At 38.0% G+C, this 14,587-nt stretch overlaps 1 protein-coding gene across 3 annotated transcripts in view; it reads left to right on the top strand.

Moving 5' to 3' along the window:
• The first annotated feature begins 3,505 nt into the window (after nucleotides 1-3,505).
• Nucleotides 3,506-14,587, top strand: part of ZPLD1 (zona pellucida like domain containing 1) — a 250,642-nt gene continuing 239,560 nt past the window's right edge. The window contains exon 1 of one of the 3 annotated variants that reach the window (XM_063703530.1): nucleotides 3,506-3,553. The gene's annotated coding sequence lies outside the window, so the exon portion shown is untranslated. The remainder of the gene's footprint in view (nucleotides 3,554-14,587) is intronic. The other 2 variants (XM_063703529.1, XM_055381207.2) reach the window with 2 other exon arrangements.

Below are 14,587 nucleotides of genomic sequence, written 5' to 3' on the forward strand. Positions count from 1 at the left end.
TTGATAGAAAAGTCAATGATGACAGAATCCAAGTTTCTAAAAAAATTTAATTGTAATTTTTGTGGTAGGTGTATGCATTTATGGGATACATAAGACGTTTTGATACAGGCATGCAATGAGTAATAATGACGTCATGTAAAATGAGGTTCCATCCCCTCAAGTATATTTATCCTTTGTATCACAAACAATCTAGTTATACTCTTTTAGTTATTTTAAGATGTACAGTTAAATTATTATTGACTATAGTCACTCTGTTATGCTATCAAATACTAGGTCTTACTCATTCTTTCTATTTTTTATACTCATTAAATCATCCCCATCTCCCCCGTACCTTCCTACACTCCTTCCCAGCCTATGGTAACCATTCTTCTTCTATCTCCACAATCCAGGTTTTTAGATTTCTACATTGTTATGAGTGTGTTAGCAGAGAAAAGTCAATATGCAAGTCTGTAAGATTCTTGATGAGAATAAGCTTAGGTGTATAAAATTAATGGCTGTCTGAATATAGGTGAAAAGCATCAAAACACTTTTGGTTCAATATCTGTATATTTTAGCGCAAAGTTCCAAAGTTTTATGGCATTATCTGAGTCAAAATAACTGACTTTAATTTAGCTACATTTAAATGGTGAATTTCTTTGATTCTTTTGAGTCAGTGGTTTATAACTATCACTCAATACGTGAAATGATTGTAATGATTTAATCGGACCAACAATTCGGTGAACTAATCTAATATTCAGTTCTAAATCTCAGGAATATTCAAATTGGGACAAGGCATGAATCTTTTTGTACCCAATTCCGGGGTTTTTAATCAAACCACAGGCAGTGTTAAGCAGTTGAAAATAAATCAGACTTCAGGTTTGAGTAAACCTGGGTTAGAATTCTGGATTCTTGTCAGCATTCATTTCTATTGCTGCTGTAACCAATTACCACAAACTGAGTGACTTAAAGCAACACAAACTTATTTTCCTCTATTTCTGGAGATCAGAAGTCCAAAATACATTTTAAGGGGCAATAAGGTGTCAGCAGGGTTTGTTCCTCCTGGTGGCTTCAGGGGAGAATCCATTCCTTGACTCACCTACTTCTAAAGGTTGCTGACATCCCTTGGCTCCTGGCTACATCACCCCAACCTCTGCTTCCATGGTCGTATTGCCTTCTCTTCTGTAGTAAAATTTCCCCTTCATGAGGATAACATGATCACATTTATGGGCCACCTGGATTACTAGGGTAATCTTGCCATCTTTGAATCCTGATTTTAATCACATCTACAAAGTTCCTTTTGCCATGTAAGGTAACATTAACAGGTTCTAGGGATTATGATATGGACATCTTGAGTGGGTTTATTATTCAGCCTTCCCCAATCTCTTACCGGCTGTGTGATCTAGGTCTGATCATCTTAACCAGCCTTATCGAATTGGTTGGGAGGATTAAAATAGAGGATAGATAAAACATACCTAGCAAACTACCTGGTGCATGATAGGTGCTCAGCAATAGCAATGTTCTTTTCCCTTGGCTTAATCAGTAGGTGAAATCTCTAACCGTAGATTATGCGTATAGTGGAGGTTTATATTCAGCGTAGGCCAAGCTCTGGTTTCTAGAAGCAGAATTACCATTTGGTGGATGAAGTAGAAACCAGAAATTCCTGAAATGCAGTATTTCTCAGTCCAGCCTTTCCCAAATGACGAATTCCTCTCTCCACCCTCCTGAATGGTGCATCTTGCATTTTGATTTTGGAAACTTGATTACTTTCTTCATCAGATTGTCTTTTCCTAGTTTGCATAGATAAAAACTTCATTGCTGGTAATCAAATTAATTGTCTTTTAAAATAATTATGTCCTGTGGCAATCAATTATACAAGTCTACAGATGGCACATAAAGTGTGTGCTGAATGGAATGATAATGGAATATAAACTATATTCAGGTTTACCCTGTTTTATTGTTTCTACTTGGCCATGTACTTGGTCTACGTGAGAGGGATACTTAAAAAAATGTACTGCTATATTTGGCCTCTTATGTTTCGCTTTCCTCCTCTTTTTATCATCTTTTACAACACAGATTTAGAGAAAGTGTATGTAGTAGAACTCAGTTTCCTTGATCATTGGTAATGACGTGCAACAACTTGATGTGAAATGATTCACTGATAGTCTGGAAGCCTTACTTTGAACATCTTTCTTAGTGACACCATTAATTACAGGCTACAGTCTGGCTATCACCAAGCTGAATGTGGCCTTCAGAAGTAGTCTGCTTGGGCAGCATGGGATTCAAAATGTTTCCTTTGCATGTGTTCAGATGGACAAACACTCTGTAGTTTTCCCCAGTGATAATACCTACCATAATGGGCTATTGCATGCATTGATGCCAGCTCCCCGAAGGCATTTCTCCAGGGTGGAAACTGACATGTAGAAAAAAAGTGAAGGAAAAAAAATGGCTGACATCTATTGCTCCTTAAAATGATTTTCTCCCGAATCAAAACATGGGTATGTCCTATGCACATGGCTACATATGGTTGCCTTTACCCTACAATGGCCCTTCCTTTTTTTTTTTTTTCAGAGTGTTCCAGATTTGCATTAAGCTGTCACCTGGTGGCTGTGTAACTAGCTGCTTTTGTGACTGTTACAGGCAAATGATTGAAAATACCTAGATCCTGTTCATACAAAACAAGAATTAGAGGTTTTGAAAAATATTTTTCTCTAACATTCTGTGATTCTATGTTTTAATAATTTTCTTATTGGAGAAGGTAACTTTTGCCAATGAAAAAGACCACAGTAAATTTAGAGGAGAAAAGGGCCGGATAGGCAGGTGAAATGACCTTGAGAGAAAGGAGAGGAGATAGAGCGGCAGTATCAACTACACGTAATATGCACCGGTGCGTCTGGCCTGAAAATAAGTTCCTTCGACAATATATCCTGTAGGTACTTTGCTCTGCTTCATTTTTACCTTTATCAGATGGTCATTAAGATTTCCTAAGCTCAAAAATTCTTTGATTCTCCATTGCCACATCTGTGTGCCATGTTTGACCTCCGTGCAAGTTAGAACGCACAGGGCATTAGGAGCCACACGAATTTTTTTTTTTTTTTTTTTTTTTACCAGGAGCTTCTATTTTCTTGTGTCAATTATTTGTGCTCTGTATTATATTCTGCTGCAATGCAGCAAAAATTACTGGCAAGATCAAAATATTCTAAAAGTAGACTTTTCAATAAGAAACATTATAAATACAAAACCAATGTTACCAGTTATCGCTAAACTAACCTGTTCAGAATGTGCAATTCTAGCCCTGGGCAGAATGGATACCTCAAGATATTGGTTTTCTGCAGCTAAATGGATACTTTGCCCCATAAAAGGTAGGGATGTTTTTCAGCCGCAAAAGCCTTAACAGACCTGCAGTTACAGACTCAGGGAAAAGCTTGTACTATTTGTGGATCGCAGGGAAGCCAGAGTTGCAGCTGACTTTCTGTCCACGAGATGGCGGTAGAGGAGCACAGAAAAAAGAAACCATCTTGGGCTGTTAATCATGCTGACTGTTTAGAAGCTAAGAGGGAAGCCGATCTGTCATTAGGTAAGACCAAGCTGAAATTTATGGATTTCATACCTTAGTGGAAAACACTGGTTTGTGGCTCATGGCTGTTTCTAAGATCTTTTGATTTTATACAAAAATTCCATTCAACTATCATCATCAAATAGCTGTCCCTATTTTTCCTTGATTTTGGCATATTTTAGCTTTTTACAGCTGGATCAACTGATGGGCTTCATTTTCAGCCCAGGTCAGCCCCAAGTCCTGAGGCAGTCGTAACAGGAGCAGAAAGGATAGCAGCTGCCTCTGTGCAGGTGTGTTTGATCAGCAGCGCTTAGGCCATATATTCCAGGGGCTGGCATTTCCAGCTTCTCAGGTGGGATTCATTTCTGCCTCCTATCAAGATTCATATGGTGAGAAATTCATTAAATAGGAAAAAGATTTAGATGCTGGTTTAGGCAACCAACGACAATGATATAGGAATATTGACCAAGACTAAATTCAGGTGGTCATCCATAATTGGTAAGACATTTAAACACTAACTAGTATCCCAAATAACTCCCTCTCCCTCCCCCACACTATCATTCTGCTTCTCTTTCCTTTCTCTTCTTTACTGCCCAGCAGATCCTGAATCTGGAACCTGAAGGGGAAGTTCTTGGTACCCTTCCAGCTTTGGATTCTCTAACTCTGTTTTCTATTGGGTTTTACCTTGCCTAGGATTCTTCTGTGCAGTATTCAATCCTTCATCTCTTGCTTGGGGAGAATAGTTCTAAGAACATGAGCAGCTTACCTAAGAAACCATGCCCATGTCTTGCCCATGCCCCTCTGCCCCTAAAATGTATCTCCTAATGTGGACAATTCTCTGGGTCACATCTGAGTATTCTTTCTTCTTTTTCTACTTCTTTTTTTTTTTTTTTTTGAGACAGGATCTCACTCTGTCACTCAGGCTGTATTGCAGTGGTGTGATCCTAGCTGATGCAATCTTGACTAAAGTGAACTAAAGTGAGCCTCTTCTCTCAGCCTCCTGAGTAGCTGGGACTACAGGTGCATGGCACCTCACCCAGCTGATTTTTACAATTTTTATAGAGACAGGGTCTCACTACGTTGCTCAGGCTGATCTCAAAGTCCTGGCCTACAGTGATCCTCCCACCTCAGCCTACCGAAGTGCTGGAATTACAGGCATGAGCCACCATGCCTGGTGCATCCCAGCTTTTTAATAAAGTGCAGCACCAAATAAATACTCCTGGGAGTGAGAGTGGAAGGAAAGGAGCCAGGCAGGGTCTGAGACAAAGCCTGAATCAGTCCAACCTCACAAAGAGAGAATTTTGTGGTGCCTTCTATTTTATTTCAAAAATGTTTGTGAGGTTTGCATTCTACTAACATGTATCTATGCTTGTTTTAATATATTAAAACGCATTTAATTGCTTTGACATTGAGTAAAATTGCTCCAGGAAAATGCAACATGTTTATCCTGTGACTTTGAGTCCTTTTGGCCGCACTGACAATTACCCCTTGAATTTGAGTTTCTCAGTTAAGATTAGATAGGAGTAGTGGTAAGGTGATGGGTTTAGAAATCAGACTGAACTGGTTGATTCTAGCTACCCTAGTTCACTAATTGTGTAACCTTGGACATGATATGGGGCCTCTCAGTCTCATCTTTTTAATACATAAATAGGAATACTTGTAACCATATAGGATTGTTGTGAGGTGTAAATGCTAGAATGTGCACAAAAGGACAGAAAGTGTATAAAGCAGTTAGTACCTGATTCACAAGGGACACACTCAATAAATGTTCTATCATTGTTATGAATGAGCCGTTTGGATACTGCACTGAACAATCCATTCGATCCCATTTGGTGAATATGAACTTAGTCTGGTATTTTCAATAGTACCAAGCTAAATATGGCTTCTTACAAGGCAAAGGCAACCTATAAAATATAAGAGTTGCTTTAATATTGTTCCCTATGGCTTGTGTCTCTTTCAGTAAGGCAACCTATACAAATAAAACATTTTCAGTTTAGAGAAAAGGAGTGGGAGTGGGGCGAGGACAGGGCTTATTTTTCACTCCATAGCTTAACTATTTGGCTCTGAGATGATCTGATGACTTGGCAGTTGGCAGTTAGCTGATGGCATCAGCTTTTTAGAAGCCAGAGCAAGACAACATTTCAAAGAAGATAGGAGAGTAGTAGTTGGCTCTGGCTATAAAATTCAGTTTTTAACTTTGGTTTCTGATCGCCTACAACGACTATAGTCCCCTTTTCCCTCTTTGCTCCCAAACAAAGCAGAGATGGAAGTCCTGTAGGGTTCAGGGACTAGTTAATTCTTCATGTCGGCTCAATGCATTTTGGAAGAGGATCTGAGAAATAGCCACCTTATGTGACCTCCTGAATAAAACTTACTCATATAGGGTAAGTAAGGAAATGCGTAAGTAAGGAAATCTAGTAGATTTAAGGCATTGCCTCAAGTTCTCTCAGATATAAACACATTTGATGCCTTGGCCTGGCGCTCAAGTACTTTACACATGAACAGGGGAAACAGCATATTCTTATGCAACACTGTATTTAATGCAATCACCAATGTAAGCTCAATTAGCACAAGGACTCTCTTAATCAATTAATTAATCTGACAAACATAAAGTATACACAAGATCTGAAACTGTGTGGTGTGGATTTGATTGAACAAGGTATGAGGTTTGTACTTAAAGATCTTACCATCTAGTTAGAGGGAGGCAAATAAACAGATAATTATGATGCAGTCTCTAACAGAAGGTGCTAACTCCGCCTGAGGGAGTCAGGTGAGGCCTTACATCTGAGGGTGTTGACAGACTCATGTCTTTGTAAGGTCTACGTGGTTGTTGCAAGCAGATTGCACTGGAAGAATTCTGCTGGTGTTGAAAAGGAAAGGATGAGTACTAAAGGCATTTTAAACTTTAGAAGGTAAAGGACGGCTTGCAGGTCTCTGTAACTTACGATGTAGAGAATCAGAGGAGAGGAAAAGCCTATGGTGATTCTAAGGCATAGAACTGACTGGGTGCCCAGCAGAATGGTGGTGTCATGACACAGAAGGAAAACATAATGATGACCAACTAATTTTGGCTTTCAGAGTAAGATAAATTTACAGTTTACAGGTTAAACTTGAGATGTAATTTCTAAGTGTATATTAAGGAATTTATAGCTAAAGCTGTTGGGAATTTTTTACTGGGCCTTTACTCTCTGTATCCACTAACAATAGCTAACATGTTGAAATATATAAAATTAAAGTGTATTTTGTATAAACTTGGGAAGGATTATCAGAATATATTAGAAATATATTATCAGAATATGTCAGAATATGTTAAATTAAAGGTATTTGCTACTGATATTAATAGAGATGTAAATTAAAGGGATGTGGAAATGCTAATGAATGAGTAAAGTGAGAAAAGTTAAACTAAAAAAATTAAAGTAATTCTCTCTCAGAAGTCCTTTGTGACAAAAATAATCAATTTCCCCAAATTCTCTTACCTTTACTTCTTGAAAGTCTTTCAAATCTGTCTCCTTGTCTTCAACCATATTTCCATTGGTTTAGCTAAAGCCTTCCCTCCCCATTCTGGGTTAATAAGAATCTAATAAGTTTCCATCTCGCTTCCAGTCTCATTACCCCCGTCCACTTTCCACACTGTTATTTGAATGATCATTAGAAAGGACACATTATTATATTACACCCTTTGTATAAATGCATCCACTGGCTCTCTCTCTTCTATAGCATCTTAGCGCTCTCTTAGATTCCGATGTTTTCACTTTTCACCCCACATAATTGTACACACATGGACTTTCCATATTAAGGTGTGTACTTTTTGAGTCTAGGGACAATGTCTTATTCATTTCTGCATTTCCTAGGTCTAGAACCATATCCTTCTCTTATTATATTCTTGATAAGTGTGGGTTTATTACGGGCTGAATTTGGCTCCTCGAATTCATATGGTGAAGCCCTAATCCCAATGTATGTGGAGATGGGACCCTTAAGAAAGTAATTAAGGTTAAATGAGGTCATAAACTTGAGGTCCTAATTCAATAGGACTGGTGTTCTCACAAGAAGTGGCAGAGACACCAGGAGTAGTGCCTGTGCCAAAAGGAAAGACCAGGTGAGCACACAGAGAAGGTGCTGTCTGCAAGCCGAGAGGCCTCATCATATATGAACAATGTTGGTACCTTGCTCTTGGACTTCCAGAACTGTGAGAAGATAAATTTCTGTTGTTTAAGCCACTCGGTCTGTGGCACTTTGTTAAGGCAGCCCAGCCAGACTAATACAGGGTTGAATTGGGCAGATGTGATGGATCATGTCTAGTACGTATTTGCCATGAGAGGTCAATATCAATCTCTCTAGGTTTCTTGGCATTGCAGGTCATCTCTAAGTTCATGTGACAAAAATAGATCAGCAAGAAAGTGTTCTTAGCTGAGGACTGAAGGCTGATATTAGGTTTGTTTCAATCCTAATAAACAGTCAAGTATTTTTTAAAGAAATGCACTCTAAGAGGGGCTTTTGAAATTTTTCCTGCACAAACTCCTGGGATGTGAAGATGACCTAAGGCAAGTTGATGCTGTTAGGGGAAAGAGCAAAAGAAGAATTACTGGGAATCCAAGAGTATGTCCATATATGTCAGGACTCATAGGGTTTTATAGGCTCATGAATCAAGCGTGTGGCATCCTGATTTTGATTTAAGATTATCCACTGGGGAGCAGATTTTCTTTGAACTTTGCTTAAGCCTTCATGAACAAAGAGATCCTTCAGATATGCACTGTGAACTTCCCGATATAGTAACATGGGGCTCTTGGGGATGGTTGTTTCACATAATTTACCACATGCACAGACTGGACACACGCCACTGCTCACTGTACCCCAAACAGTATTTAGAGAGGTGCTGATAGCAATCTGGCCTTCTGCTTTCAGCTTGGTGGCTGCTCCATAGTTATTCAGAGAGTTAAGAAGGAAAGAAAACCAGAGAATTACAATGAAAAAAACAAGGATAAGGGGCTTCATTAAGCTACCTCACAAATGATGAATCCCCAAACCAAAAATTAGTAGGAAGTATCAAAGCCGAGTCTTACCTTCACAGTTGCCATAACTTTTTAACTTCTGCTGTGCATTTCTTTATCTGATTTATTTCATCAACTTGGTCAAATTGTGCGTGTGTGTGTGTGTGTGTGTGTGTGTGTGTGAGAGAGAGAGAGTTGGAGCTCTCTTCTATAATGATGTTTGTGATGTTACTCTCTTTTATTATGAGCATAATGCTTATTTGCATGATTTATCATTTTCAGTATGCTTTCCCAGCTTCTCTATTATTTGCTTCATACATTGGCCACATTAGGTTACTGCAAGGACAGCAATTGTTTTATTTAGTACACTGCTTAATGCTACACAGCCCAGCACTCTCCAAGTTTATCCATCAATGATTCATCCAATGATTATGATAGGTTTTAGAGAAATGAAAATTCTGGACATCTTTCAGATAAAAGACCAAACCATTCCATAGGGATGCTTTTATAACATTTGAACTGTAGGGAACTCAGATAATTAAGACAGCACATGGTTTTATACTGGTTCTTTGGTCTTATTTCATGATTTTGTCATTTGTTAAATTTTGCTTTGGTTTTTGACTTTGAGTTTCATCTCTTCTTAAAACAACTGAATGTTATCCATTAGGCCCAGGTGACAAAAGGATGTTTGATCTCTTGTCAATGAGAAATCTCAGAAAACCACAATCTATGTAATTATTTTGTGTGATATGCAGCTGGAAGTTTGAAAAAAAAAAGTTAGTGTCTAACCGTTTCTGTGGTTCCCTGACAATAAGTAGTGGTGATGCTATCAATTTCTTTACCTTAACCTATCTTAGTTCATTGCTTTGGTTGAAATTCAGCCCAAATAGAGAACTGTTTCATTAGGTAGGGTTGTATATCATAATATGTGTATAGGAGACACCACTGATGTGACATAGCCCATCCTTGAAAGTATGAAATAATTTTTCCATGCATTTACAATATATTTTCTGTAAGAAGAGAAGTATGGGAAGGAATAGAAAGTACACTATGAGTTAATTTAGTATTGTCTGTTAATATCGGGGCTATGCTTGAAAGCTTGCAGCTGACACTGAAACCATGAAGTAAAGCAACCATCTTGGTTTATTTTATCAGCAATTAAATACATTTTGTTGCCCAGAATTTGGCTTAATGTTGGAAAAAACCCCCCAAACTAGAGTTAATTGAATTCCGTAAATCAATTAAAATGTGATATTAATATCAATGGCAGGAATGTCTATGGTGTTATAGCAATTTATGAGGACTTCTGCAGTCTATATTTTTTGTTGCCATTAACAAAGCCCACAGATTCTGATATTTGCATAAAACAATATTTGAAGAAAGGAGGGAGAAAGTGATTGTTTTTACTTTCACTTGATCTTCCGGCTCAATTACACTTCAAGGTCAGTGATGCTATAAAATAAGCTAAAAGTAGCTTCGTAGGCATAGGAGATCATCCAAAAGGTGTGTGGATTTCAAACCAACCCAAAGAGAAGGTAAGATTTCTTCTGCTAAGTGATGGCCACCAGATGGCAGTGCATCTCAAGGAATGGAGGGAGGACGTCTCTTCTGGACCAGAACTGCCAAAGTCCACCATGAGCACTACCTCTCTGCTCCAAACCAAAGAGACAGGGATGAAGATCTGAAAGCGTTTAAATATTTCAAATCTTGCAGAAAACCTTGGAGAAACAATCTTGCCAACTGCAAATGTGTGATTGCTGAGATTGAATCCTGGGTGATTCTGAATGGAATATTTATTAGCTTTTAAATCTTGTGAAGCCAGGGCTGTCCTTCTCAGAACACAGGCTGTAGCCCTTTATGTGGCAAGGTGTGAGTCTCTATTGCAGGAGCTCTTCTTCTGAATTCATATTCTCTCCTTAGGTGATCATACTGACCCCTGTGATTTCAATCTACACCCATGATTATGACCTATAGCTCTATCTGCTACCTACTCAATATCTTCATTTTAACATGTTTCACAGAAGTCTTTAATTTCACAGACCTCACACTTAACTCTAATGCTTGGTCCACTGCAACCCACAGTGTTTCCAGTGTTTGCCAGTTTATCATCCAGCCAATCCCTAAAACTAGAAATCTGGGAGTCATGTTTTAAACTCCTCTCTCTTCTTCACTCCTAATATCCTTTCAATCTTAGGGCTTGTTCATTCTCTAAGTTTTTTTTTACTACCATTACCGCTTTTACTCTGCCTTCTTCCCCAGCCCATGGTTTTGCACAGAACTTCTAAATAATATCTGTGATTTCATTCTTGCTCCATTCCTATGTATCTTCTGTAGTCAGTGACCCTTAAAAATGTAAATCAGATGGTGACACTTTTGATCTTACCTTGATCACTACCACTCTCTACTGAACCTCTATGAGGCAGTCACACTGATTCTCTTTCCATTTTTGTTTTGTTATTTGCAACCTCGATGCCTTGGACCATAATGTTACCACTGTTTGGGATGTCATTTCTCTCCTTTTTATTCCCCTCCTCTAAGTAGGATCTTGTCTTTCAAAACTCACCTCAAATATCACTTGCTTAGAAAGCTTTCCCTAACTCAGAAAACTAGGTTAAGGCCTCTGTTTTATTATGTGCTACTTCCCCGATGTTGTACTTAGCACATCGGTAATCACTTGTTCATTGTTTCTTGCTAAACTTTTAGTGCCATGAAGAAAAATGACCACGTCTGTCTTGGCCATTGCTATATCTTCTGTGTGTAGCACAGTGCCTAGGATATAGTTGTCATTCAATACGTATTTGTAGAATGGATTACCTCATGAATGCAAATATTAGTGAGAATTGAAAGAATGAACTAATAGACATAATTTAATTCTTTTAAATGGTGGCCATTTGGGTAGAGCATTTTGGGTGGTGTAGGAATGGAGCGGGCATGCTTCAACACTCTACTATAAAGGAAGAATGTGGAGCCTGGTTAAAAGCACTCTAACCACATTTCTTCTGGAATATGCCCTGGGTCTGTGATCTTCCTGTAGTGGTCAGGGAAGTCTTACTAGTTCCTGATCCTGGCGCAGCGAGGAAGGAAGGAGCTTGAGAGTAAATGTGTGGTTGGCTCACTATTTTATTACTGGACTTAAGTCAGTTGTGTTAAAGGGCAGTAATATGACAAAAAGAGGCCCTTTGTCTCTTTTTCTGCAGGAACTTGGCAAAGGAACATAATGTATATGTAAAGTCTAAAGTAATGCCATTTAGTAGAACTTTCTGTGATAATGGAAATGTTTTATATCTATACATCTGTTATAGAAGCCATTACTCATATATGCCTTTTGGGCAATTCAAATGTAGTAAATGCAAATTAGGAGCTGAATTTTTTATTTTGCTTAATTTCAATGAATATTGAAATTTAAATTTCAGCTAATTTATATTTAAATTTAAATAGCCATACATGGGTAGTGACTACTGTATTAGACTGTATTAGATAGGTCTAGAGGATATGAGTTTTGTTGAGATGAAAATGGCAGAGCACATAGAATGTTTTGTTCTGAAGTTGCCCTGCATTACAAAGAATCTGAGTTATGAATTTGACATGCTTTTATTTATAGTGATGCTCCCTTTCCAACAAGAATGTTAAAATAAAATCTTTCAGGATAAGAAGTAAGATGTGGATTTCTTTTGAAAAGAAAATGTAAGGGACTTGCTTCTAAGCCTAGCTTCTTCTCATTCTTGGAGTGTGCTATCATCTTCTAATTCAATACAGTGGCTTTCACTTCCCATCAGATAAAAAGAGATGCCTCAAACCAATTCCAAAAGCTACTTTCAGAAAAGCGTTGGCTGAGTTTTCATCCTGACTCCTAGGATAACAAATAGTAAGTCTTCAAACAAAGCAGTAGCTATGTGAATTCTAGAATTTTGATATGTATTGTTAATGTTGGTATCGTACCACTTGATGCTCTTATGACATGTCTCATGACATCAAGTACTGCACAAAATTAACTTCACATTCTAACACTTGTTTAAGTTTAGTTGGTTAGGATAGTGCTGGCTTCTTAACATTTTTAATGTATTTAGTACATGAAAAGTACATAACATTCTCCTTTGTGTACATAGTACACATACAAAATTCAAGCCTGTGTTTGCACAGCATATGAGGGTAAATGGATAAGCCAGGACATGGCTACAGGAGGCTGGCCCAATGGCTTTAAAGGATCTGGGCTCTGCCTAACTCTGCTGAGGGCTGTGGAAATTGTTAATTCTGCCCAACTGTAACCCATTCGTCACACTGTAGTTGGTAAACTCTGTTGACTTGGTGCTCACGTGTTGAGATAATGCTTCCTAAAGTTTAATGTGCATATGAATCACCTGGGCATTCTGTTAAAAGGCAAATTCTGACTCAGCAGCCCTGTGACTGGGCCTGAGATCCTGCATTGCTAACAAGTTCTCAAGTGATTCTAATGCTGCTGGACTTCACTGTGAGTAGCAACGTGCTAGGGCATAAATTTGATTTCATTTTGATTAGTTTTACACTGAAACATCTTCCTCCATCACTACAAAACTTATTCTTCAGTCCTGATGACTATGATGTTGTGGTATCAGTCCAGGTAAAAGTGAATAAAAATTTTGATTTAAACTTGTTTCTGGGATTAGAAAAATATAGCTCAATATACACTGAGAGGAAGTTGGTAGCTATGTATTTACATTTCTCTTTTTGAGGTAATCTTTAGCAGTAGAGGAGGTGCTTCATACCTACTGTGATCTCACACAATTTATATAGTGACATATACAACTTCCAGGCTTTCATATTCCTTTACATCTCTCAATACTTGTGAATTTTCTAAAATGCTTCCTTGAATTTGATGCCCTCGGGAGAAAGGTCTATATCCTCATAACCACACTTGTGACAAATTAGCCCAAGCTTCTGGATTATCAAACTTTTCTTCAGTTCTCAGCATGCTCTTGTAAAATTATGACCTCAAGCTTTAACTTTTTGGTCTATTGCTTATACAGTAAAGCAAGCAAACAAACAAAATCAAGTGCCACGCACATGCACAGATAAATATAAACATATGGATCAGCACACACTTGTGGAAATTTAAACCAATATTAGTGGGAAAGAAATATAAACAAATATTATGATTATTAATACAAATTAGTAACCAATTAGTTATAAATATGCACTCTCCAGTGTCTTCTTAATTTCAGATTAAGGTGACCTCCAATCAATAGCCAGCAAAAAGCCAGGGCCCTAAGTATTATACCTACAAGGAAAAAATTTCTATCAACAACTTCAATGAATTTGGGTGCTGATTTTTAGACATAAATTTTAGGTAATTCCCACAAGGACCTCTTTTTGCTGTCTTACTTTTTTTCTCCTCCCCTTTCTTATATGAAATAAGATGGTTACTTTGGTAATTGATGAATAATTTATTACAAAATTTGTTTTAGCAGCTAAAATAATGGTGCATGTAAATATTGGTATCTACATTGATAAAAGCGTCTTAGAGTTGACATTGGGATGTGCTAGATTTGAAGTAGGAGACACTAGATTTTTATCATTCTCTGACAATTTTCTCAGATAATACAAAACCAATTAATGCAACCCTGATTAGTTTTTGACAGAGGTTTTCTTTGAAAGATAACACAGCTTAAATTCACAGAGCTTCTTCCCTTAAGGAATTTAGATTGCTCATTCTTTTCTTACCAATAATTTAGTTTCATTTTAATTTCTTAAAACCTGTTTCTTTACTTGCCCTGCCTAGCCCAGTTTACAGTAGTGACCCACCTGAGACTCTGGGGTGGGCCAGCGTGTGTTTTAACCAGCTCCGCCAACCATCCTCGTGTTTGAGCAGCATGGGTTTACACCACCACTCCACACTGGGCTGCCTCAGCAGAAACCTGGAGAAAATTCTTCTAAGTCCTTTCTTTTACCTCCTGTATTAAATTCATTTGCTCAAGCCTCAGACATAGCTCTCAAAAATCCTTTTTTCCCTCTCTGTTTCGATGTCCACTGTGTTAGGTCAAGTCCTTATAATTTTTCTCCTGGTCCATGGCAGAGGCCTCTATCAGGTATC

The sequence above is a fragment of the Gorilla gorilla genome, chromosome 2, assembly GCF_029281585.2.
Source record: "Gorilla gorilla gorilla isolate KB3781 chromosome 2, NHGRI_mGorGor1-v2.1_pri, whole genome shotgun sequence".
Lineage (NCBI taxonomy): Eukaryota > Metazoa > Chordata > Mammalia > Primates > Hominidae > Gorilla > Gorilla gorilla.